The following is a 24,466-nucleotide window of genomic DNA, read 5'->3' as shown; positions in this document are numbered from 1 at the left end:
CAACAACTGGTTATTGACCTCTGATGCATATGCCCTGAAAGCTCTGAAATCACATTTGGGACAACTAATCTATTTTTTTAAACTGTGAAATCAAGAGCCTTAATCACATTAGTGATGCCTGACCATTCTATTTCAATTCCAGTGCTGTCTAGTGAAACTAATGGTCTGTCTTGTATTCCTCTGATGCTGAGCCAGGGTCTAACAGTCCAGTTGTGAATTATGAGCATATTTCCCTTTATTGCCCATAAATCTTGACCAGTTTTAAATTCACACTCTCTTTAAACACCTAAATTCACATCTCTGACTGTGCACCCAATGTTTGTGAATTAATAGCAGAGTTAAGTATATCCTCTATATATAAAAAACGCATACACATTTTCGGTATAGCCCAACCTTAATTACAGTAAATCAGGCCTTTTCTGGTGCCAAGGTTGATAAATGTCAGCGACTTTTTTTCCAGTATGTGTCATAATAACTCCGCACACTGCATCATAAAATAGGTTTAAGGAGAAAAATGGACCTGGAGTTAAATACTCTAACATCAAGTTTGAAAGGTAATATTGGTTTTGACATGAAACCAATGCATAGCTTGAATTGAGAGATGGGCAAGAGGGCAAAAGAATGGGTGTGGAAAAGTTGATTTGGGAATACTAAGCATTGCAATGATGGGTTAGTCTTTGCTTACAAATGGAATTTCACAGTGAATGCAGAGGGGGCAGGGGTTGTTAAGATGGAGGCCTAGGGGACAGCAATAAAGTAAATATAAGCATAGCATAAGAAACCAAGGAACTAGGAAACCCAGAGTTATGTAAGGATGGAGAGGAGGAGGAAAAGAAATTCTATAACAAAGACAGTCAATTAAATTGCCAGAAGAAAGACTATCGGGCTTTGCTGGAAGAAGAGGGCTGAATATAGTAAGGGTTTGAATAGCAAGAAATGGCTACAAGCCAGCATGTAGTGTGTCAAAAAGGCTCTGAAGAAAGGCTTTCAAGGGAAGTGCATCTGCCAGCTCTAAGTGAAGATGCGGAAGAGGGAGTGACTATAGTTAAATATGGTGGAACTTGTGAGTCATTGATATAACTACTCATCAGCACTGGGGTTGCTTCTATTTTGCTCCAAGGTGCTTTCATTGAATCCTCTGTTCTTGCTGAAGAGGTCCTTCTTTAAATGAGTTTTCATTTCCTCTCTGATAATTTCAAAAGCAAGCTGGGTTGGCTTTCTATTTATATTCTGCAATTGTTCTATTCCTTTCTTGTTCTGGAATATAGAACCTATTAATTGATGACCAATCAATCTTTTTGGTAATAATTAAGAACTTCCATCAAGTGGCCATTCTCTGGAATTGGGCCATGAGTATAAAGTTTGAAATAACTAAAGGGCTTACAGGGGAATTAACTAGCCACTCATTATTTATTGTGCTTCCAAATAGTGTCTAGTGTCACTCTAAATAAAACCTTTGCGTAAATAGCAAAGCATAGAAAAATAGACAGTCCTCAAGTTAACTGAAGAGAGATAAATTACAATTAATTGGGAAGACAATGTTGCAGAAAGAACATGAAATCTAGAATCATTTGACTAAGGTTCAAATAACCTATTTTATATACTAACTGAGCAATGTCAGGTGAGGCACTTCAATTCTCTGGGCTCTTTATAATTTATATCTTTTCTAAAAATAGCAAACTATACATGTTCCTTTTTTTTTTTTTTTTTTTTTTTTTTGGCTAGGCAATTAGGCTTAAGTGACTTGCCCAGGGCCACACAGCTAGTACGTTTCAAGTGTCTATGTCTGGATTTGAACTGGGGTCGTCCAGACTTCAGGGCCGGTGCTCTATCCACTGTGCTACCTAGCTGCCCCTATACATTCCTTTTTGGAACATTTATAGCCCTTATCCATCTGGCTCCATCCTACATTTCCAGAATTATTTTATTTCACATCATTCCTGCTCTCACACACTCTTCATTCCTGATAAACTGGCCTCCAACTTTAGCTGTCCCTGTGTCTCACCATTCCATTTCCCATATCTATACCTTTTCACTAACTGCCCCTCATGCCAGGAATGTACTTCCTCTCTTCCAGACTCAGAGAAATTTCCACTCCTACTTGAAGCTTGTTCTGACCTCTCTCTCTGTTGTTAGTGATGTTGCCCTCTTCCACAGATAGATAGATACACACTTATATACATACATATTCATGCATATATATATATATATATATATACATACATATATATAGGGAAAGAGGGGGAAGAGAGGGAGAGAGGGAGAGGGAGAGCATATTCATTTTGTCCTCCCCAATTCTATGCTCTATATTGCCTTACACCTAAGAAGAACTTAGTAAACACATTTATATTGAATAGAATGCAGTGGATTATTTCTCATGTCCCTTCCATCCTGAAATTCCACGGCTCTATACAATAGATATGATAATGAATATGGAGGGATAAGTATGTGGACTGAATCTGTAGTTTCATTCATATAGAGTTCTGGTAGTGAGGAAATTCTTTTTACAAATGAGGATTATCACTTTCTTTGCAATTTATAGTCTTAGAGAGTTGCCTAAACCAATGAGATGAGTGACTCACTAAGGCCACACAGCCAGTATTTGCTAGAGATGGGACCTGAACCTAGGGCTTCCTGATACTCAGGTCAGCTCTTCATCTACCACTTCATGATGCCTTTGGAGCAATATTTGTAAAAAGTGCATTCTGTTCAATCATAGGGATATAAAGCAAAGTTTTATAGTGAGTATAGGGCGGGGGGATCCAAACAAGACATGTCTTTTATTTTCTTGAGGAATTGTCTGAAAATGAAAATTCTCTTAATCTCTTTGTGACCCTTGGCTTGTTATAGCTATGTAGATTGAACTCAAATTTATCCCAGCAACCCCAGGGATTGTATTAGAACTTCTCCCAAAACTAAGTATTTTACCTTTCTCCTAGGTTCTTCTAACTGTTCATGTGCCTCTGCACAGCTATACTGCTTGACAGGGAGACAGGGAGAGGATCAAAAGATAAGACTATTATCATTTACTATCCTTCTGCATTTTAGTTCTATTGTCCTTTTCTGAGCACAAACACTGGAACTATCCCAATTCTATCTTCACCTGTGTAGATCTTTACACTACCTAGCACAATGCTGATTAGCAGGAGCCAGGGAAAAAAAAAAAGCCTGCAGGGGAGAGATAGCTAAAATTCCTAAATGCAAGAAAGCCAAAAGCAGCTCCAGAAGTGAATAAGAAACAAACCAGCCCTAGTAAAGTTAAGCCATAGCTAATGGATTGTCCTACAGTAAACCAGAAAATAGTCCAGTGTTTAAAATATTCACTTCCTGGAAGTTTTATCATTTTCTTCAGGCTAAGTGGTCCCTCTCTTTTCCCTCCAGTTTTTGTTTTGTTTTATTTTTTGTTTTGTTGCAGGGCAATGAGGGTTAAGTGACTTGCCCAGGGTCACACAGCTAATTAAGTGTCAAGTGTCTGAGGCTGGATTTGAACTCAGGTACTCCTGAATCCAGGACCTGTGCTTTATCCACTACACCACCTAGCTGACCCTTCCCTCCAGTTTTTCCTGTCTGTATAGATGCTCTCAAATAATGGCATTGTCTAGTCACTCCCAAGAGAGCCTTGGTCCTTTGTCTGGTGCTGTCCCAGGGTCTTTCTACAGGATTCATACCTAATATCTCTAGAGAGATCCCTAGAAATTTAAGGAGATGCTAGGGAAAGGGTGTAGGGCCAGCATACCATATAATTGCTGGCTTTTGTAGGAGAAGGCTAGTAAAGTCTTACTGCATCCAAATATATTTCCCAGCTGGATCAGGAAGTGGGTGAAATTTCACTGCAAAAGATTCATCATGTTGAGTTAAGTATTAACTGAGAAACAGGGAGATATAGTGAATAGAGAAGTTGCTTGGAAGCCAGGAATTCCTGGCCTTAAGTCCTACATATGATACATATTATCTTTGTCACCTGGGACAAGGCACTTGACCTCTCAGTGTTCTTGGTGATTCTCTAAGACTATAAACTGAGAAAGTTCCAACCTGCATGGATAGAGGAAGGCTTTTTCATCTAGAAATTCCCTATATCATTGAAATCATAGTTACACTTATTATTTCTGTTAAATATTTTCTTTTTTTTTTTTAATTTTAGCAGGGCAATGGGGGTTAAGTGACTTGCCCAGAGTCACACAGCTAGTAAGTGTCTGAGGCTGGATTTGAACTCAGGTCCTTCTGAATCCAGGGCTGGTGCTTTATCCACTGCGCCACCTAGCTGCCCCAAAATATTTTCTTTATCTTGTATTTTATTAAGTAATAAGGTTTTCTTTAAAAATATACCTGAGAGGGGCAGCTAGGTGGCACAGTGGTTAGAGCACCGGCCCTGGATTCAGGAGGACCTGAGTTCAAATATGACCTCAGACACTTAACATTTACTAGCTGTGTGAACCTAGGCAAGTCACTAACCCCAATTGCCTCACAAAAATATATAAATATATATGTAAATATATATACACACACATATATATGTATATGTACATACATCTATATGTATATGTACATACATACATACATACATATATATATCAGTATATGATAAAAATGCATTAAGTCACAAACACCAAAATAAAATCATTAATTTCCTGATAATGAATTGTCCCAAAATATCATGAAGACAATGTATTCTTCTAGGAGATATTTCCTCTTCAAAGCTGGGTGGGACCTTAGTGGAGATACTGGGGTGACAACAATGAATTTTGCCTCCCTTACATATTTGCTTAGTATTTGTCTTATTAAATTCCATCAGTATTATTTAGTTTCCTCTACGTGCCTATCAATATATTGGGCACTGTTGGGAGATAGAAAAGAAGCTCCCTTCCTTCAATGGTCTTCCAATTCTTTGGAAAAGATAAGACCTGGAGATAGGAATCCATTAGGCACAAATAAACTATTGACTATACGGTGTATCATGACATAGTAGAATGAATGCTGGGCTTTGAGGCAGGGGACCTCAGATTAGTTTCTTGCTTTGACACTCCAAAGCTTATAGGACCATGGGAAAATCATTTAAGTTCTCTGAATTCCAGTTTCCTCATCTATAAATTAGGATAGAAATCCATATCAATACTATATTAGCATTCACCTTAGTGATAAACTTGCTTAAATTTATTTTTACAGATAAAAAATGAAACCTTAGAGAGGATTTTAAAAAATGCTAAAGGGAGTGCAGTTATTGGCTAAGCTGGGACTGAAACCTTGGTTTCTTGACTCCCAAATAAGAGTTCTTCAACTGCATAATCTTTCTTCTTAGAGGAAGTGGAAAATCTGACATATCTTTTTCTCTGAGATTGGGAAGATAAGATCTAGAGAGAGAGAGAGATACATTGAGGTGAAAAAGATGTTAGATGAGGAAGTGCATGTTGGAAGACAAATTTTGTCAGTGAAATCAGAAGTGGAGATAGCCTTAGCCATCAGATATTTATCAAGATTTTTACAAGTCATGGGATAGAGGGAAAAGTAAGAGTCTGAAGGTCAGGTTTAAAGAAACCAGAGTAACCAACATCAGCCCTTGTATATTAATCCATTTCAATTGAACTCAGCCAACATTTATTAAGCACCTACTATGTGTAGAATACTTTTTTTAGCAACTATGGAAGGATGGTTTGGTTAATGCTTGGTCTCTGTTTTCATAGAGCTTACCTTTTAGTAGGCCAATGAGACAAACTTCCTTAAGTATGTCAACATATTCATTATTTCATGATAAGGTCATACTGTTGCAGAGCACAATCTGTCCACATCTCATTATGTAGAACTCTTCCTCCCATTCAGAGAGAATCTTCCAAAAATGTTGAAAGTCCTTCTCTAGGTCTAAGCTTTAACATTATATGGGTACCATATGATGGAAGTATTCATAAGAAGTACCTTTCATTTCAGAACCAACTGGAAACAAAAGTAGATTGTCATATAAAAGAGAATCAATAAACTGTAGAATATTACTTCTTGTTGTTCTTTTTTGTCCTTCATTCTCAAAGAGGATCATGACAGATATGACTTGCACTAAATTAGATTTAAGTGAGGAAAGGCTGTGCAAAGTGAGTAGCCTCATTCTTTCTCTTCCAGAGCCATCTGAGTCAAGTGGCAAGATGTTATCAGGACTACTGGAGATGGCCCCAGATGTTTAAAGCAATTGAAGTTAAGTGACTTGGCCAGTCACATAGTAAGTGTGTGAGGTGAGATTTGAACTCAGGTCCCCCCAACTTCAAGGCCAGTGCTCTATCGACTGTGCCACCTAGCTTTGCAGAATATTACTACAGCACGAGAAAACATGAACATGAAGAATTCAAAGAAGCATGACAAGACATATTAAGTGATATAGCATAAAGTAAGCAGAATCAAGATTATAGTGCATAGCGACAAGAATAATGTAAGTGAAAAGAATAAGAAAAAAATGAAAATTGAGTGCTCTGTAATCATAATGACTAAATTTGTCCCCTATGATGAAATGGAAAAAAAAATAACCTCTTCTTTGAAGAAGCAGAGAATCATGGGTGTGGAATGTTGCAAATGTTGTTAGACTTGTTGGATAGACTGGTAAATTTTGCTAAACTGCCTTTTTTGTGCCCTTTCTCTTCCTAACAATTTTGTTAAAAGGGATGGCTTCTTAGGTAGAGAAGGGTGGAAGGTTATATTCAGAAACATGTCATTTAAAAACAAAGTATCTCAAGAAAATTAAAACTTAAAAAAATAATTACAGGGCTTTTAGGTCAGTATTGTGGCTGTCCATTTGTTCTCTCTTGCTTTTCTTACATGAACATTATAACATTTATTTTGACCATATGTTTCCTCAGTGTTATCTTTTATATAATTTTTTTGTGTACAAACCAACATTGATATATCCAGAAGTCTATATTTATGTCCAACATTAGACTTCATTCCCCTTTGTATTACCCATAGTTCTGATATTCAGCAAAAATGCAAATAGATTTACTGACAGATGCTAAAATTTTCTGAATGGTCCTATTTGCTGTTGACACTGTGTTGTTTGCATTCACCCTTCCTCCAGCTACTCCTCCCAACATTACTGAGCCTATTTAATGAGATCCACAACCATTTTAAGAGTTCAGACCATCTATGCACCCAGGAAAAAGTGAGTGCATGAATAATGCTTATTGTTTAGAGCATGATATGCAGTCAGTTGGACAACCTACAGTGCTCATCCATCAATACCTATATCTCCTACAGACAATGGGGATTGACAATGAGAATTGAACAGGAGGAAGAAAGCAGGCAGTATTACTCTCTGGAAATTGCACAGTGGTTTTTAATGAGCCCAAGCTTCCCCAGAAAGAAAATCCATCCTTTTAATATCAGTATTCTTCTGGGCATGCTGTATGTCTATGAGTCATAGAATAGCACAATCCCTATAGAATCAAAATACAGATAATTAAAGTGCACATTACATAATAACTGTATTAAAGAAGTATCAAACACAGAGGATTCTATGTGATGTCAGAGAGTGAAGAGAATTAATGTTGGGGGGCACTCAGAAGAATTCATGGTGAAAGTAGCATTAAAGCTGAACTTTCAATGATGCTTAAGAGTTCGGCAGGTGAGAAAATGGAGGGAGGACATTTTAGGTGTAGGGAATAGTGCAAAGAACAGAGAAGTGCAGAGCATAGAATGTGTGGAGAAGACTAACATGAGATAAGGCTGGGTATTTGTATGGAATTCACTTATTTCTGCAGTACTACTAATTGGGCCAGTGAAGATACAAGTCTGGTACCATAACCTTGATTACTTTGCAGTAATGTAACAGGAGTTGGAGTAGGGAAGAAAATTTAATTTGAAACAATTCCTATTACTTTTAAAGTAAAACATCATCTTTAGCATTGTATTAGTAAGATTATTTTTTTGAAAGCCAAATTAAATGTTGCAGGTTTCGTTTCAATGGAAAACACATCAAATTGGTTTGTGGATGAAATATTAAACCATTTGTCTGATTGTTTTTCAAGTTCTTGGTGCTTTGTTCAGTTTGCAGATGAAGTTAGCACTCGTTGTTTCCAGTATCAACAATTCTTATCATTAGTGAATTGTTTCTTGTTATTATTACTTTTTCACTCTCTCTGCTGACTGAATTAAATCTCTTGCATAGTGCCCTGCACATGAATGGATACTAATTGTTATTAACATATGATTAGATAGCATTCTCAACATATGGGAAAGGATGAGGTTCTACCTAACAAGATAAATGTCCAGGACCTCATACATAGACCATCTCTATTTCTTATTATTCCCCAATACACACTCCACATTTTAGCCTGTCCATGACTAAGTAATTTAATGAAGCTATGACTTTCTTTATCTATATGATGAGAAATTGGATTAGATGCCTCCTAGGATTTCCTACAAATCTATAACTACATTCCTGTGAACTATGATCCCATGCAATAAGAACTTTTTGTGAGCTACTCTTTCTTGCTTAGCTTATTCTGTGAAATAAATTTTTATTAATAACCAGTGGTTTTTGAAGATTCAAATCCCCCCCTGCTTTTAAAAATTCTTTATTCAAGATATCAGTCTCTGAAGGTTGAGCTAGTCTTCTCTTCTATCCAGACCCCACCCAAGTTGGGTAGCCATTGTGTTTCACTCGAGTTTTAGGGGAAAATATTCTTTGAATAGATTGTCCAAGGCTGGAGGTAACTTAAGAAGTAAATGACAAAATCAAAGTTCAGGTTCAGCCACTCATTTGCCTCCTGGTGAAGCTCTTGGAATCTTTTGCCATTTCCTTCTTCAGCTTATTTTAGAAATGATGAACTGAGATAAAGTGACTTGCTAGGAGATACCTGAGGCTGGATTTAAACTCATGAACATCATGCCCTACACTCTATCCACTGTGCCAACTAGCTATAACAAAGAACCATTTAAAAAATTGTAATCAGTGTTGCCAGGTGGGGTTGCTTTTCTTTGTCACATTATGGAATAGCAAGGGTGCAAGATTTTGAGCGTGGTTACATTTTGGTCATTTTATTGTCAAGTTCACCCTGAGATTTGCTACATTGGGCAGACTTCCTCCAGAGAATTTGAATGAAAACAGTTTCCAACCTCATCTTTTCTTTACCCCTACCCACCAGTTGTAGAGGTACATATAGCCTAGGGAAAATTGTAATTTTGTTACTCTTTCAAAAGGATGAATTGTCAACAAAAATCTAATCTTCTTCTTTATCCATTTGTTCCTAGACCAGGGTAAATACCTCCTTCAAGATCAGTTTTAAATGAATGCATCCAAACACCTCCTGTACTACCAAGATAAGTTTCAGTACTTAAAAAAAAAATCTATTGGTTTTTGTATCTGCTAAAAACAAACTTCATTATCTTTGCATATTTATAAACCTGAAGGGAGACTGGAATGGAATTAAAATGACCTATCAAAGTTAAAATTCTAACATTTTCCTGGAGCTTAAGCATGGTATTTCATTCATGAGATGCCTGTGATAGAGAGTTAGGGTAGCAGTTAGGAAAAATTAACAAATATGTTAAGATGCCTGGACAAATTCAAAAGCTCTGAGCCTTTCTTGGAAAAAAGAATTATTTCTTGGAGTGGAAAAAGTAACATTGAGGGATCAGGCCCTTTACCTAGAAAAATGGTTAAAGGGGATATGGGTTTTAAGGTCTCATTGGCTATACAGAAGGTATGAAACAGGGTATTCAAAATTAGGTCCCAACCATTCTGATCACAGTAATCAGATGGACCACAAAAAGTGTTTCAATTAACAAAATCTTGATTTCCCTCCAAACAACTTTAAAATAATGATTCAAATAGAATTCTAAAGTGGCAGAGCCAATAAAAACTAGGAGTGAGACATTATCCCAGCCTAAGTCAACTTAGGATATTAAAAAGAGAGATTTAGGACATTGGGGTAGGACTGGCCTAGAGCCCATGACAAAAGCAGTAGTAACTTAGGGAATTATCATTCCAGAGACTGTAAAGGGACATAGAAACAGTTAAGAAAGAGATTAGAGGGGCAGCTAGGTGGTGCATTGGATAAAGCACCAGCCTTAGATTCAGGAGGACCTGAGGGTGACTGTACCACCAATGAAGACAAGATTAAAGCAATTATTAGGAGTTATTTTGCCCAATTATATGACAGTAAAACAGATAATCCAAATAAAATGGATGAATATTTACAAAAATATAAATTGCCCAGATTAGCAGAGGAGGGAATAGAATATTTATGTAACTCTATCTTATAAAAATAAATTGACCAAGACATAAGTAAGATCCCTAAGAAAAAAAAATCCCCAGAACTAGATGGATTTACAAGAGAATTCTACCCAGCATTTAAAGAGGGAGGTGAGAAAAGTGGGAATTCATCTCAATACTATGTAAACTATTCCAAAGATAGGTAAAGGAGGATTTCTACAAAATTTCTTTTATGATACAAATATGATTTTTTTTTAGCGAGGCAATTGGGGTTAAGTGACTTGCCTAGGGTCACACAGCTAGTGAAGTGTTATGTGTCTGAGGCCAGATTTGAACTCAGGTACTCCTGACTCCAGGGCCAGTGTTTTATCTACTGCGCTACCTAGCGGCCCCACAAATATGATTTTTATACCTAAACCAGGGAGACCAAAAACACAAATAGAAAATTATAGACTAATTTCCTTAATGAATTTCAATGCAAAATTTTAAAATAAAATATGAGCAAGGAGACTACAACAATATGTCACATAGATCTTATACTGTGACCAGGTGGAGATTTATACCAGGAATGCAGATTTGGTTCAATATTACCAAAACTATAAGCATAATTGAACATATCAATAACAAAAACAACAAAAATAATACTATTATTTCAGTAGATTCAGTAAAAAAAAAGCTATTAACAAAATTCAACACTCTTTCCTACTAAAACCATAAAAAGAATAGGAATACATAGAGGCTTTCTTTAAATGATAAATAGTATTTATCTAAAATCATCAGGAATCATCATCTGTAATACAGATATACTTGAAGCCTTCCTACCAAGATTATAAGTGAACCAAGGATGTCCATTATCACCACTATTCAATATTGCACTAGAAATACTGGTTACAGCAATGATAAGAAAAAGAAATAGAAATAAGCAATTAGGAAACAAAACTATCACTCTATGCAGATGATAAATAATAGGGAACCATAGAGAATCAAGTAAAAAAAAAAACTAGGTGAAACAAGTAATAACATTAACAAAGTTGTAAGACAAAATAAATCCGGAAAAAAAATAGTTATTTCTATACACTACCAACAAAAACCAGCAGGAAGATATAGAAAGAGAAATTCCATTTAAAATAACTGCTGACAATATAAAATCCTTGGTAGTTTATCTGCCAATATAAAACCAAGCAAGTATCATATGAACACAATTACAAAATATTTTTCACACAAAAATAGAAAGATCGAAACAATTAGAGAAGTATTAATTCCTCATGAGCAGGGTGAGCCAATATAATAAAAATGACAATTCTTCCTAATTTATTTAATCAGTGTCATACCAATCAAACTACCAAAGAATTAACTTATAATAATTTATATTTATTATATATTATTTATATATATTATTTATTATAGATATTTATTGTAATTTATAAGAATTTATAAAATTCATCTGCAAAACAAAAGTTCAAGAAGATCAAGGGAATAAATGAAAAAATGAGAAGGAAGGTGGCTTAGTATTAACAGATTTCAAAATATATTACAAAGTGGTAATCATCAAAAATTTGGCACTGGTTCTATTAGATCAGTGGAATAGATTAGGTACACAATTCATAGCAGTAAGTGGCCATAGTAATCTAGTGTTTGATATACTAAAACATCCAAGTTTTAGGGGTAAGAGCTCACTATCCAACGAAAATTGCTGAGACAACTAGAAAGCCTTTTGGCAAAAACTAGGCATAGGCCAAGATCACACTGAATACCAGGGTAAAGTAAAAATGCATAAATTATATAAATATAATTGGTGATATCATAAGCAAATTATGGGAGCCTAGAAAAATGTACTTGTCAGATCTATTGATAAGGTAAGAATTTATGAGCAAACAAAAGACAGAGGATCAAGGGAAATAAAATAGATAATTCTGATTACATGAAATAAAAAAAAACACCTTTTGCACAAATAAAACTAATACAGCCAAAATTTGAAGGAAGACAGGAAACTGGAAAAAAATTACAGCCAGTTTATATGATAAAGATCGCATTTCTCTCATATCAAATTTATAAAAATGAGAGTCATCTCCCAGTTGATAAATGGTCAGATGATACGAAGAGGAAGTTTTCAGAAATTTTCAGAAAGTTTTCAGAAAAAAAAGTTTGAAAATATCCAAACTATCAATAGTCACTTAACAAAACACTCTAAATAACTACTGATAAGATAAATGGAAATTAAAACAACTCTAAGATACTATGCCACATCAATCAGATTGGCTAACATGACAGTAAATGAAAATGACAAATGCTGAAGGGAATATGGAAAAATGGGTACTCTTAATGGGGTTGGGAACTAGTCCAACCATTCTGGTGAATAATTTGGAACAATGTCCAAAGGGGTATAAAATTTTCCATACCCTTTGACCCAACAATACCATTGCTAGGTCTAGTTCCCAAAGATATCCCAAAAAAGGGAAAAGGACTTATTTGTACAAAAATATTTATAGCAGCTCTTTTTGTGGTGGCCAAGAATTAGAAATCAAAGGGATGTTCATCAAATGGGGAATGGCTAAATAAGCTGTGGTAAATGATTGTTTTGGAATAATTTTGTGGTATAAAAAATGACAAGCCGGATGATTTCAGAAAAACCTGGAAACACTTATATGAACTGATGTATAGTGAAGGAAATAGAAGCAGGAAAATGTTGTACATGGTAACAGTAATATTCTTTGTGAATGACTTAGCTATTCTCAGCAATACAATGATCCAAGACAATCCCAAAGGACTAATGATGAAGTATACTATCCACTTCTAGAGAAAGAGCTGATATTGTTTGAATGCAGACCAAAGCATGTTATTTTTCAGTTTCTTTCATTTTGTTTCTTCTAATTGAATCTTTTTGTACAAAATTAATATCACACGTATAACCTATATCTGAATCCTTACTACGTAAGGTGGGGAGTAGGGGAGGGAAGAAAGGGGGGATAGAATTTGGAACTCAAAACTTTAAATGAAAATTTTTTAGGGGGCAGCTAAGTGGCACAGTGGATAAAGTACCAGCCCTGGATTCAGGAGGATCTGAGTTCAAATTTGACCTCAGACACTTGATACTGCCTAGCTGTGTGACCCTGGGCAAGTCACTTAACCTTCATTGCCCTGCACCCCCCCATAAAAAGGGTTTTTTGTTTGTTTAGTGAGACAATTCCAAAAGACACATGATAAAACATACTATCTATCTACAGAGAACTGATGGATGCTTTAATGTAAATTGAAGCATTCTTTTTTAAACTTTATTTTTATTATTTTATTTTATTTGTGTTTCATTTTGCAACATGGTTAATATGGAAATATGCTTTGCATGACTCCATGTGTAAAAAAATAACAAAGTTTTTAGAAGTACTACCCTACCTCACACACAACTGAACCCAAATGTTTGGGATTACTGGGCTGGGAGAAAAATGGGGATATAAAAAGGATGAGGTTGTATGTAGGAGTCTTCTATATGCTTTTCTCTTTCTTTTTTCTTTTTTTTGTGGGGGCAATGAGGGTTAAGTGACTTGCCCAGGGTCCCATAGCTAATAAGTGTCAAGTGTCGGAAGCTGGATTTGAACACAGGCCCTCCTGAATCCAGGGCCTGTGCATTATCCACTTTGCCACCTAACTGCCCCTCTTCTATGTGCTTTGAATTCAACTGAGGTAGCTTAAAATAGAATGGCTGGTAAAAAGTCATTAGGAAAGACATAAATTGATGCTTTAAGTTTGGAGATGACCTTCAAACTGAAGGGACTAAAGGGAATTTTAAATAGTGAGATTTTGAAACTATTTTATTTTTACTAACTTAACAGCAGAATTTTTAACTCATAACTTTTTATTTGGTTTGTGGTAACTTCAATACATCTCAGTCTTGGTGGTTATTTCCTTTTGATAATGGGCATTTAGGGACTGGATGGAAAATCTCATTTAATTCTTGCATGGTTTTAAAATGTCCATCCCTTCCAGACCTTCCGGATAGATTTTTAGAAGCCTGAGTGTCTGTCATGTAAGCACTAGTGGGAAAAGAAAAGAACAAAGAGGTAATGATTTCTTTTTAACCACTTAAAGTTTCCTAATACCAGTCTCCCAAGGCACCTATTGTCTATAAATGTGTTTTGTCTCCTTCTGAACAGCTTGTGTGACAGACATAGAAGACAGTTCGTACCTTCCTAATGAAATTTCTCATGTAATTTCCACCTCCCTCATTATGAAGCAGACTACTCCCCACCAGTCCCCCAAGCTCAGTGCTACATTTTTTTCTCAGACAAAATGATACTCTGATAGAAATGCTGTATCAGAAAATTTTAACCAAAATATTGTTTAAAAGATATTTGTGAGGCAGCTAGGTGGCACAGTGGATAAAGCACTGGCCCTGGATTCAGGAGGACCTGAGTTCAAGTCTGGCCTCAGCTATTTGACACTTACTAGCCATGTGACCCTGGGCAGGTCACTTAATCCTCATTGCCCTGCAAAAATTTTTTTTTAAAAAAGATATTTGTTAGTGCACACATTTGCTTTCCATGAAGGAATATTTATATACATACATTTTCTATTATGTGATTTCTAAATCTTGGAAATGAGTAATCCTGGAAATTGACTATAGGTCATTTGACATAAAATCCAGCCCCACTTCAGTGTATTTGCTCAGTTGATGTGATCACTCATTACTTTATCTATTTCCCTTTTTTCCAATCTAGCGTTTTCTTTTATAAATGCCAACGGTTGCCACAATTCCAAATAAGATTTGTGCAGCCAGGGGAAACTATATGATATACTGTAGTGGAATATGGAGTAGTAAAATTGAAAGAAGATGAGTAGTTCAGTCTGTTAGTGGAAGCTGTAGTGGCTGGGAGAAAGGATAGGTACTAGATCTGAAATATCTAAATGTTGCTATAGGGGGCAGCAATAGGGAGCAGGTAGGTGGTATAGTGGATAAAATAACTAGTCTGGAGTCAGGAAAACCTAAATTTAAATCCTATCTCAGACACTTACAAGGTGTGACCCTGGGAAAGACAGTTAACTCATGTTTGCCTCAGTTTCTACATCTTTAAAATTGGGATAATACTAAGAACTACCTCTCAGAGTCATGAGATTCAAATGAAATTGTAAATTACTTAGCACATTGCCCAGCATATCACAACTACTAGTTAAATGTTTGTTGATGATGAGAAGGAGGAAATTTCCTTCACAAATGCAGTTTGATACCTTCTCTGTACCTTATAGTCTTAGTGGTTTAGAGCACTAACTTGCCTAGAGTCACAGCCAGTATGTGTTAGAATTGAGGCTTAAACCCAGGTCTTCTTGGCTCTGAGATCAGCTTCTTATCTACTATTCCATGACTTCCAAATGATATTTATTTTTAGAATATCTGGAATGCTCAATAGAAATTTTGGGGTCATCACATGCAAATTTAAGAGAAAAAAATGTCTCTTGCACAAAAAGCAAGTTCTCAATGCCAAGCAATTAGAGTTCTTGTTAATAAGGTTTCTAGGGGAGTTGTGAGTGAATACTTCCACAATGGTGGGCTCAGTAAGAATCTCTGCATTTCCCTTGGAATTGTGTGTGAAGCTCCATTTGCAGGCTTCACTTTTTGATGATGATTCCCTAGATACAAATGCTAGTTTCCTGAGCGTAGACTCATGCATCCAAGCCCATTCTGCACTTCAGGTAAACAAAAGTGGATAAATGAATGGAAAAAAATCTAGAGCCTGATTAAAATCTTTCTCTTTTTGACTGTTATAATAAATGAGATTTTCCCCATTTCAATCTTCTTATTTTGATTTCTATAGCTAACTTATTCAAATGTTTTATGGATCAGTTTTTGAGATTAATAAGGACTTTGAAATCAAAATGTGCTTAACTTTTTAAAAAAGGATCATGTTGCTGACTCTAGAATATATTTAATCCTGTTTTCCAAAGTTATTCTTCTTAACTACATCTATACACTATAAAAGAATAATTCATACTGTCAATTGTCAAAGTCATTAACTGGAATTTTATTTAATCTTTATATGTCTATCAGTCAAGAAGGCTTAAATACTTCTAAATGCTAATTAATAATGTATATTATGCCCTTATGTTTTGCATTAATTCACTTTGAAATATTTATTAAGCACTTATATGACCCACTATGCAAGAGGATGAAGACTATATACATCTGACATACTAATTGTCTTCAAACTGCTGACACTCTAGCAGGGTAGAGATGAAACTTGAAAATATATTAAATATAACAGAAACAATCTCTGAGAAATAAGATTTCCTGTCAAACCAAGAGTCAATGAAGAGAGATATGGTAGGTGTAGATAAGTAACAACATATTTCCAGTAATGATCTAGGAGAAAGACACAGAGTAGGGAATACCCTTGATGGGAAAAAAGGAAGTAGAATAATCATATGGCATGACTATGAAATAATAGCTGCAGAACTAGAAAAGTATTGGTAATTCAGAATTTATCTATCATCTATCTATCACCTATCATCTATCAGTCTATTACCTTAAGAAAGATTTCTAGGCCTATAAGTATATTTTCTATGGATAGAGGAAATAGACACAATAACTCACAAAGTGATTGAAGTACTTAATAAGAATGCAAAATACTGGGAAATAAATGATGGAGAAATTAATTAGCTCCCCCAGAGAATTAGGTAACTAAAGAGTGGATTAATGTTAATAGATGTAATGAAATCATCCAAGTAGTCAAGAGCAGCATAGATAAAGGAACCAAGGAAAGAAAGACTTGCTCAGGTGACAGTGAAGAATCCAGGTTTTCTGGAATATAAGAATTCATGAAGAAAAGTAATATATAGCAGGATCGAAAGACATGTTGGAACCAAATTGTTGAAGGCCTTGAATGCCAGGCTAGGTGGTTTATCGTTATTGACAGACAATGATAGTTGAGCATTAGAGTGATGTGAAGTGTTAGTGAAGGTGTTTGTGCAATAGAACATTATGGCCATGACTGTGTATTAAGAAGGCCTGCCATGTTTGCGTAGGATTGGACAGACGGTCATAGACCTAGATTTGAAAGGGACCTCAGAAGTCACCTAATCCAAAACCATCATTATACAAACGAGTCAACTCATTATTAGGGAGTTAAGTAACTTGTCCAAAGTCACAAGGTAGTAAGCATAAAAGAAAGGATTTGAACTGATCTCTTACTCAGGAACCAGTGCTCTTGCCACTTAGGGTTAGTTAGAAAAGGCTCACAGAAAGTAATAATGATGGCATAAAGGGAAAAAAGGGAATGGTTAGATGCAGAAAGATCAACAAATATTGATAAAATTTCCAGGACTTTGTGACTGAGGGATCTGTCAGTTTTGTGAGGGAAGAGTCTAATCTGACACCCAAAATTGCTAGTGTGGGAAAATGGGAGAAGAGGCATGATATTGAGAAAGGTAAGCAAGTCAGGAAAAGGACTAGCATTTTAGGGAGAAATGATGTATTTAGTGTTAGATATCTTAAGCTTTTAGTTGTTGGTGGGCTATCCAGGTGGAGATGTCTTTCAGAAGAATTTTGAAATGCTACCCTGAATCTCAAGAGAGATATATCGGGAGATTTAGACCTAGAGGTTATTCTCAAAGAGATGATACAAATAAATAGATGGCAAATTTTAATTATCCCTAGAAGTCGACTGGAAAATACAGAAAGTTTTAGTGACCTACCAATGGCATCTAGAATGTCAAAAGAAGAGGCAGAAACATAATACACATCCCTTTATGTAGAATCTTATAGAACTTTTGCAATATAGGGACCATCCCTCTCTCCAAATTTGTCTCTTCTTATCTCCCTACTTGAAGCCTCTGCTTCAGTCAAATTGATTAGTTTGGCATTCCATGCCTGGGCTAATGTCCATTTTTTTTTAAATGCCATTTCCTCGTTATGGTATGATCTCTCTTCTCTTCATTATAGACTATCTGTAACCCTTCGTTATGTACCAGCTATTCTAGAAATATATCATTTAATTTTTGGAAGGGCAACTAGGACATAAGGACACCAAAGTCTTACCTTCTCTGTAAGGCTGTCTTTGAATCCTTCCTACTTCACAATAAGCTCTCTTTGAAAACATAAGGCAATACTTATGTCTACCATCACATGTTGATGCTTAATAAATACTGGCTCATAATGTTATCAATCTAGCTATCTCAGCTGTCTCTCCAAGTAAGTCAAGGACTTTGAGGTCAGGGATGTTATTTTTAGTATCAGTATATCCTCAGTAAGTATAGGCCTTGCACTAGAAGGGGTGTAAAACACATTGCTTTATAATGAAGATAATTCTATTCCATTCACATTTACAAACACTTAAGCTTCTACAACTTTTGTGGCAATCTAGGAACTGGGGATACAAATTTAAAAACAAATGGGACGGGGGCATCTAGGTGGCACAGTGGATAGAGCACCGGCCTTGGAGTCAGGAGGACCTGAGTTCAAATTCGGGCTCAGACACTTGACACTTACTAGCTGTGTGACCCTGGGCAAGTCACTTAACGCCAAGTGCCTCACTAAAAACAAAAACAAAAACAAAAACCACAAATGGGACAGTTCTTGCCCTCAAGGGGTTTACCTTTTCTTGAGGGGAAACATCATGTAGATAGTGATAGGTACCTAAAAAGGCAAAAAAAAAAAAAAATCAAAAAGCAGAGTGTCCTAAAAACTGTGGGTCAGAGTATGAATCAGTTATGATCTCATGTAAGAGGTGAAGGCTGAGGTGTGCTTTGAAGGAGGCTAAGGATTTTATGAGTTGAAGGTGAGGGGGCAATGGAATATAGGCGGAACAAGCAATGTTATGTAGTAGACCATGCTGCTGCTTCTGATAGTGATGATGACAATAATGATGATGATGGTAGACCATTCTTTTCAGTTTCTTTTTCCCACCATGGGAATTTGAGAGATGTATAGGTTCACAGTACCTGAAGATATGAGTTAGATGGGAAAGTTAATTGATTTGGGTGTAAAATGGTAAGTTTCAATGGAGAAGGAAGAATGGAAAGAACAAGGCCAGGCATTAAACATAGCATGAAAGGAATAGGACAAGGCTTAAGAAACAACCTCATCATTTGGGTACCTGATATGGTGGTAGAAAAAAGGAAGAATTGAGAAAAGGTGGGGAGATGAAGACAGTGCCAATATCAATGTAACATTTTCCCAACTGGGCCTAATAGAAGAGAAAAACTTCTTACGGAATGTCTAACAGAAGTCAGCCTGGGATCCATGGATGTTTCAAATACATAGTTACCTGTTTATCTACATATGAATACATTATACATGTAGATATATACATATATGTATATATGTAGAGAGAGGAGAAAAAGGATAGATAGCTGAATTTTGATATAATTGGTTCCCTTTCTAATCCTGTGCATTTTATTTTATTAATCTAAATTCTTAGAATAATATGTTGACTACACTTCCAAAAAGAACTGTGACAGAAAAAAGTTTAAAATTTCCTGATCACCTGTCTTTGTAACTTCCAGCCAGAAACTGTGAGATTTTTTAAAATATATTTTTTTTTCTTCAGAGAGGTTTTGTGTATTTCTGACAGAACAACATTTTTGCCCTGTTTCCCAAAGGTTCCACATAATTTTCATATAAGACTTTTATTCTTTGTATTTTTAGTAAAGGTTTTTGATTAGGAATATATTTTAGAGAATGTCATTGGATATTTTTTCTGGGGTCATCTCCATTCCTTTACTTTTCAGAGACAAATATGTCTTGTCCTTAAATCAGAAATAACTTAGTGTTAGTCCTGGAAAAGAATTTACTCTATAAAACTAGTTCCTTTGAGGGGACTTAGGCACATTTATTTACAGATCCCTCTGGGCCTATAACTTCATCTTTAAATGGAAAATATACTTACCAGCTTCATTTTTTGAGTGTATGCAGAAGAATGTTTCTAAAAGTCTACTAATTTTTAGTACTATATATGTGCTATTATTTTTACACCCAAAAACCCTGATTGATGGCAAAAGATTTAGGGCTTGAAGGAACACTAATATAATCAAATCCAACCTGGTAATATTTTTTCTATACTGAGAAATAGATAAATAGGAGTAGGTATGCAATTATTCCATTTTACAAAAGAGTCCTTCATTTTACAAAAGGCTTCACTAGCAGCTTCCTTTAAATAATACCCCTCCTCCCAATTAGTGCATATAAAATATGATTCAATTTATCAAAAAAAAAATGGTTCACTGGTGACTTTTCTTGAACCTAGCTGATATAAACCACCTCCTATGGGAATCATTCTCTAGTCACCATAGTTCTTGTACTCCTTTTATTCCTCATATTATTCAGTATGCAATTTATATAATTTATATCTTGGATATTCCATAAAAGTTCAAAGTCCTTTAGATTAAGGACTTTCTTTTTTTTTTTCTTCATGGTTTCTAGAACCTAGAATAGTACCAGGCAAATAGTAAGTGCTTAAGAGAAAGCTGATTGAATCGAACTGAACTGTATAACATAAGGTGTACTTATTACAAGGTTTTTCATCTTTGGGAAATTTCTTCATTTGACTCAACTCTGTTGTATGATGTCCACATCTGGGTATCTGTTTCTTACATAAGGATAATGGAGACATTCCTATAATCTTTCACAAGATTAAACCAGGAAAACTCTATACAAAATACAAATGAAAAGCCAAATCTTCAGTTGCAAGAGGGAGTCATAGAACTCCTTTTTCTTATCATGATTAAAAGACATCCCAAAATCTATGTCTCACTTTAATGGAAACTTGAAGCAAGTGATATGAATGACCTTACTGACTGACTAACATCCTAGTTCAAGCATTCTTGTGATTGCTTTTTTAGCCTTGAGCAGTGTTTTATAATAGTTTAAATCTGCCATTGCTGTTTAACTCAAACACTATAAAAACTCTTAACCAGAGGACTTTTTAGATCATCAGTGAGTTTTCTATTAGTTCTTCTAGGCTTAAAAAAGGAACCTTAGACAATGGACAAGATTGAGATTTATTATTCAAAAAAGCCTGTTTTGTGGTTTTCTTGGCAATTGAGATAGCATTTTTGAATACTAATAAATGAGGCTGTCATGGATTGAACCTCACAGCAATCCTGCAGAAACCAATAGTAGCCATCTGGTATGTGTACTTTCCCAGTCTCCTCAAAATAAATTCATTTCTTAAAAAAAAAAAATCAACAACACCCAGAACCTACTTAAAGAACATGCCGGTGCACGGAGGTAGTAATTAAAGGTTGAAATAAAAGAGCTAAAATAGCACCTTTCCAAAGCCTGTGATTTTAAGGACCATGTAATGAGCAAGGTCTTTCTATATAAGAAAGTTGCATCTGTTCCCCTACCCCCCCAACTCCTTCTTTTCCCTAAAAGCCAATTGTAAAAAAGAAAGATTATGATGTTCTAGATACCAACTAGCACATCAAACAATGCTTAATATGTGGATTTGTGAAGAACTGACTGCTGTGGCCTGTAAATTAAACTATCAGTGCTCCCACTGAAATGATCATAATTGTAGGAGAGCATATAATAAATATCTTGCAGCTTTTACTGATAGGCTAACAGATTCACAAATGAATATAAGAGCTTACTAATCTTCCAAATGCTTTCTTACCATCTACTATCAGTCCTTCAGTAGTAATAAAAGAAAGAAAATATTTGTGCTTATGTGTGTTTGCCTGTGTGATTAAATCTGTTATTTTATGGCCAAATCATTAATTTGAATATCTATTAAACACCTACTATATACAAAGTATTGGAAATATAAAAATTAAAAATTAGATAATCTCTTCCCTCAAGGAGTTTATTATGAATGGGGAATGTGTGATTTTCTCCTTTTGAACCTTTCACCTTTCTAATCTAAATTCTCTCTCCTGTCTTTCCTTCTTCCTTCCTTCCTCTCTCTCTCTCTCTCTCATATTTCATCTCTCATTTATCTCTCTCTCATATTTCATCTCTCATTTATCTCTCTCTCATATTTCATCTCTCATTTATCTCTCTCTCATATTTCATCTCTCATTTATCTCTCTCTCATATTTCATCTCTCATTTATCTCTCTCTCATATTTCATCTCTCATTTATCTCTCTCTCATATTTCATCTCTCATTTATCTCTCTCTCATATTTCATCTCTCATTTATCTCTCTCTCATATTTCATCTCTCATTTATCTCTCTCTCATATTTCATCTCTCATTTATCTCTCTCTCTCATATTTCATCTCTCATTTATCTCTCTCTCATATTTCATCTCTCATTTATCTCTCTCTCATTCTCTCTTCATCTTTCTTTTTCCAATTGAACTTTCTTTTTCATTGGTGATGCTTCCACAAGTAGTAAGTTGTGGGGAAGCCTTTGTGGGGTGGAATAGGTAGTTTCTCTCTAGTTCCACAATATCCCATTCATACACAGGAATGAACAAAAATATACAGAATCATTATCAGGGTTAGAAATCGGCAGAATCAAAGTGGACAGAAACTGGGGGTGGAACAAAGAGGGAAGGGGGTTGTAATAAAAAAATACAGTCCCTCTTCTACCTGGGAGTACATGTGTACTCCCACACAATGGGTTGTTTGTATGTTTGTTTCAACTCAACAAGAATCAGAAGGCCAAAGGTGGTTTAGGATATCCAAAAAGCTGGGGACAAGATTGAAGGAGCTGTGAAGGCATGAAGGGTAAGTTTGTCAAATCAGTAAAAGAACCAGCATTTTCCTGCCCCTCTGGTCTGCCAGGAAGTAGGTAGCCTCATCTCCCTATTGCACTTGGTTGGGTTAGGTTAAACTGAAGCTAAGAGGAGGGGGCTGGAAATGGTTGCCTATAAAATAGAACATTATATTTCTTCCACTTTCTCTGCCTGGGTGCAGTCAGCCTCCATTTCCTCATAATACTTTTGTTGTTATTTGTCCTTGACCATACCAGTTTCTTCTTCATGGCATCCTTAGAGCTATACGTTGGATCTTTTTGCTCTTTAGGGACATATATGTGGAGACCTTACAGTTCAACACTAGGTCCTCTTTCTTGTTTTCCTTGGACCCATAGGTGACATTGTCAAGAGCAGTGTGCCAGTCCTTGTCTGGCAGCATCCTAACAAAAGAGGCTCAAGGGTTTGCTCAATTTGAGCCATATGGCCCACACAGAATCCTCATCCCTCCTCTAGATGGATGTTCATTTCATCTTCTTTCTGACAGAATGGAACAGTCTTCTCATGCTTCTTTACCACCTCTGGCACTGGAGACTTTTGTATTTTCATGAAGATGAACATCTAGTTCATGTCATCTGAGACTGTGGTTCAGGGATCCAGGAAGGAAGAGAGTTAAGGAAAGCCACAAGAAACAAGGAAGGCATTGCCTTTGCCACTGTCTTTGGGAAACAAATCAAGTCAACACATGTTTATCGAGAACTCACTATGTGCCAGTGCTGTGCCAAAGACTGGGAATACAAATTCAAGCAGAAAAAAATTGTAAATTGTTACTCCCCAAAAGATCTCACATCAGATAACACATGAAAACATAAAAGGAAGCTGAAAAGAGGGAGGAGGGAAGAGAAGGAAGAAAAATAAGTTCTTGGCATGTGGACATGGCAGTATGAAGAAAAATAAAGACATGATTGGCTTGGTCTTTCTCCTTAAAATGGAAGTTCTGGGGGGAACTAACCAATCAGAGGGAGAAGTTTTAGGGACAGAGTGCATGTGTTCCAGTTTGAGAAGTGAAGTGGTTGTTAAAGTTGAAGAGGTTTCTGTGGTTTAGTAGAGAAAATTAAGAGTGCAGAGAGCCAGCTGCCTCATCCAATCCAGATTCTACATAAAGAAAAATAAACTTCCTGTGGCACAGGTCAGAAAATTTCACCCCTCTGTTCAAAATCTTTAGTCGCTTCCATTTGCTCATTGGACAATAAACAAACTCATTACCTTGGCAATTAAGGTCTTCTACAATCAGTCTTTCACACACCTATTTATGCTTATTCATCCCAATTCCCATCACAAAGCTTATGTTCACACCAAACTGAGTTACTAGCATCGCCTGAACTTGATACTCCATCTCCTACATACCCCAAATTTCTCCCATGCCTGGAATGCTTTCCTTCTGTCCTTGACAAAACTGGGCATGTTTAGCCTGGAGAATAACAGACTCAGGAAGCCATTATGATATCCTTCCAGTATTTGAAGGTCTATTATATGAAGACAATATGAAACAAGGTCTGTTTGGGGAAAAAAACAGAAAAGATGCATGCAAGTTGCAAGTAGAACAATTCAGACTTGATGTCAGGGGAAAAAATTCTAGTTCCTAGCAATTAGAGATG

This window comes from Dromiciops gliroides, chromosome 3, assembly GCF_019393635.1.
Source record: "Dromiciops gliroides isolate mDroGli1 chromosome 3, mDroGli1.pri, whole genome shotgun sequence".
In the NCBI taxonomy this organism is placed as follows: domain Eukaryota; kingdom Metazoa; phylum Chordata; class Mammalia; order Microbiotheria; family Microbiotheriidae; genus Dromiciops; species Dromiciops gliroides.
The sequence above is the reverse complement of the archived record's forward strand: the minus strand, read 5'-3'. Positions refer to the sequence as shown.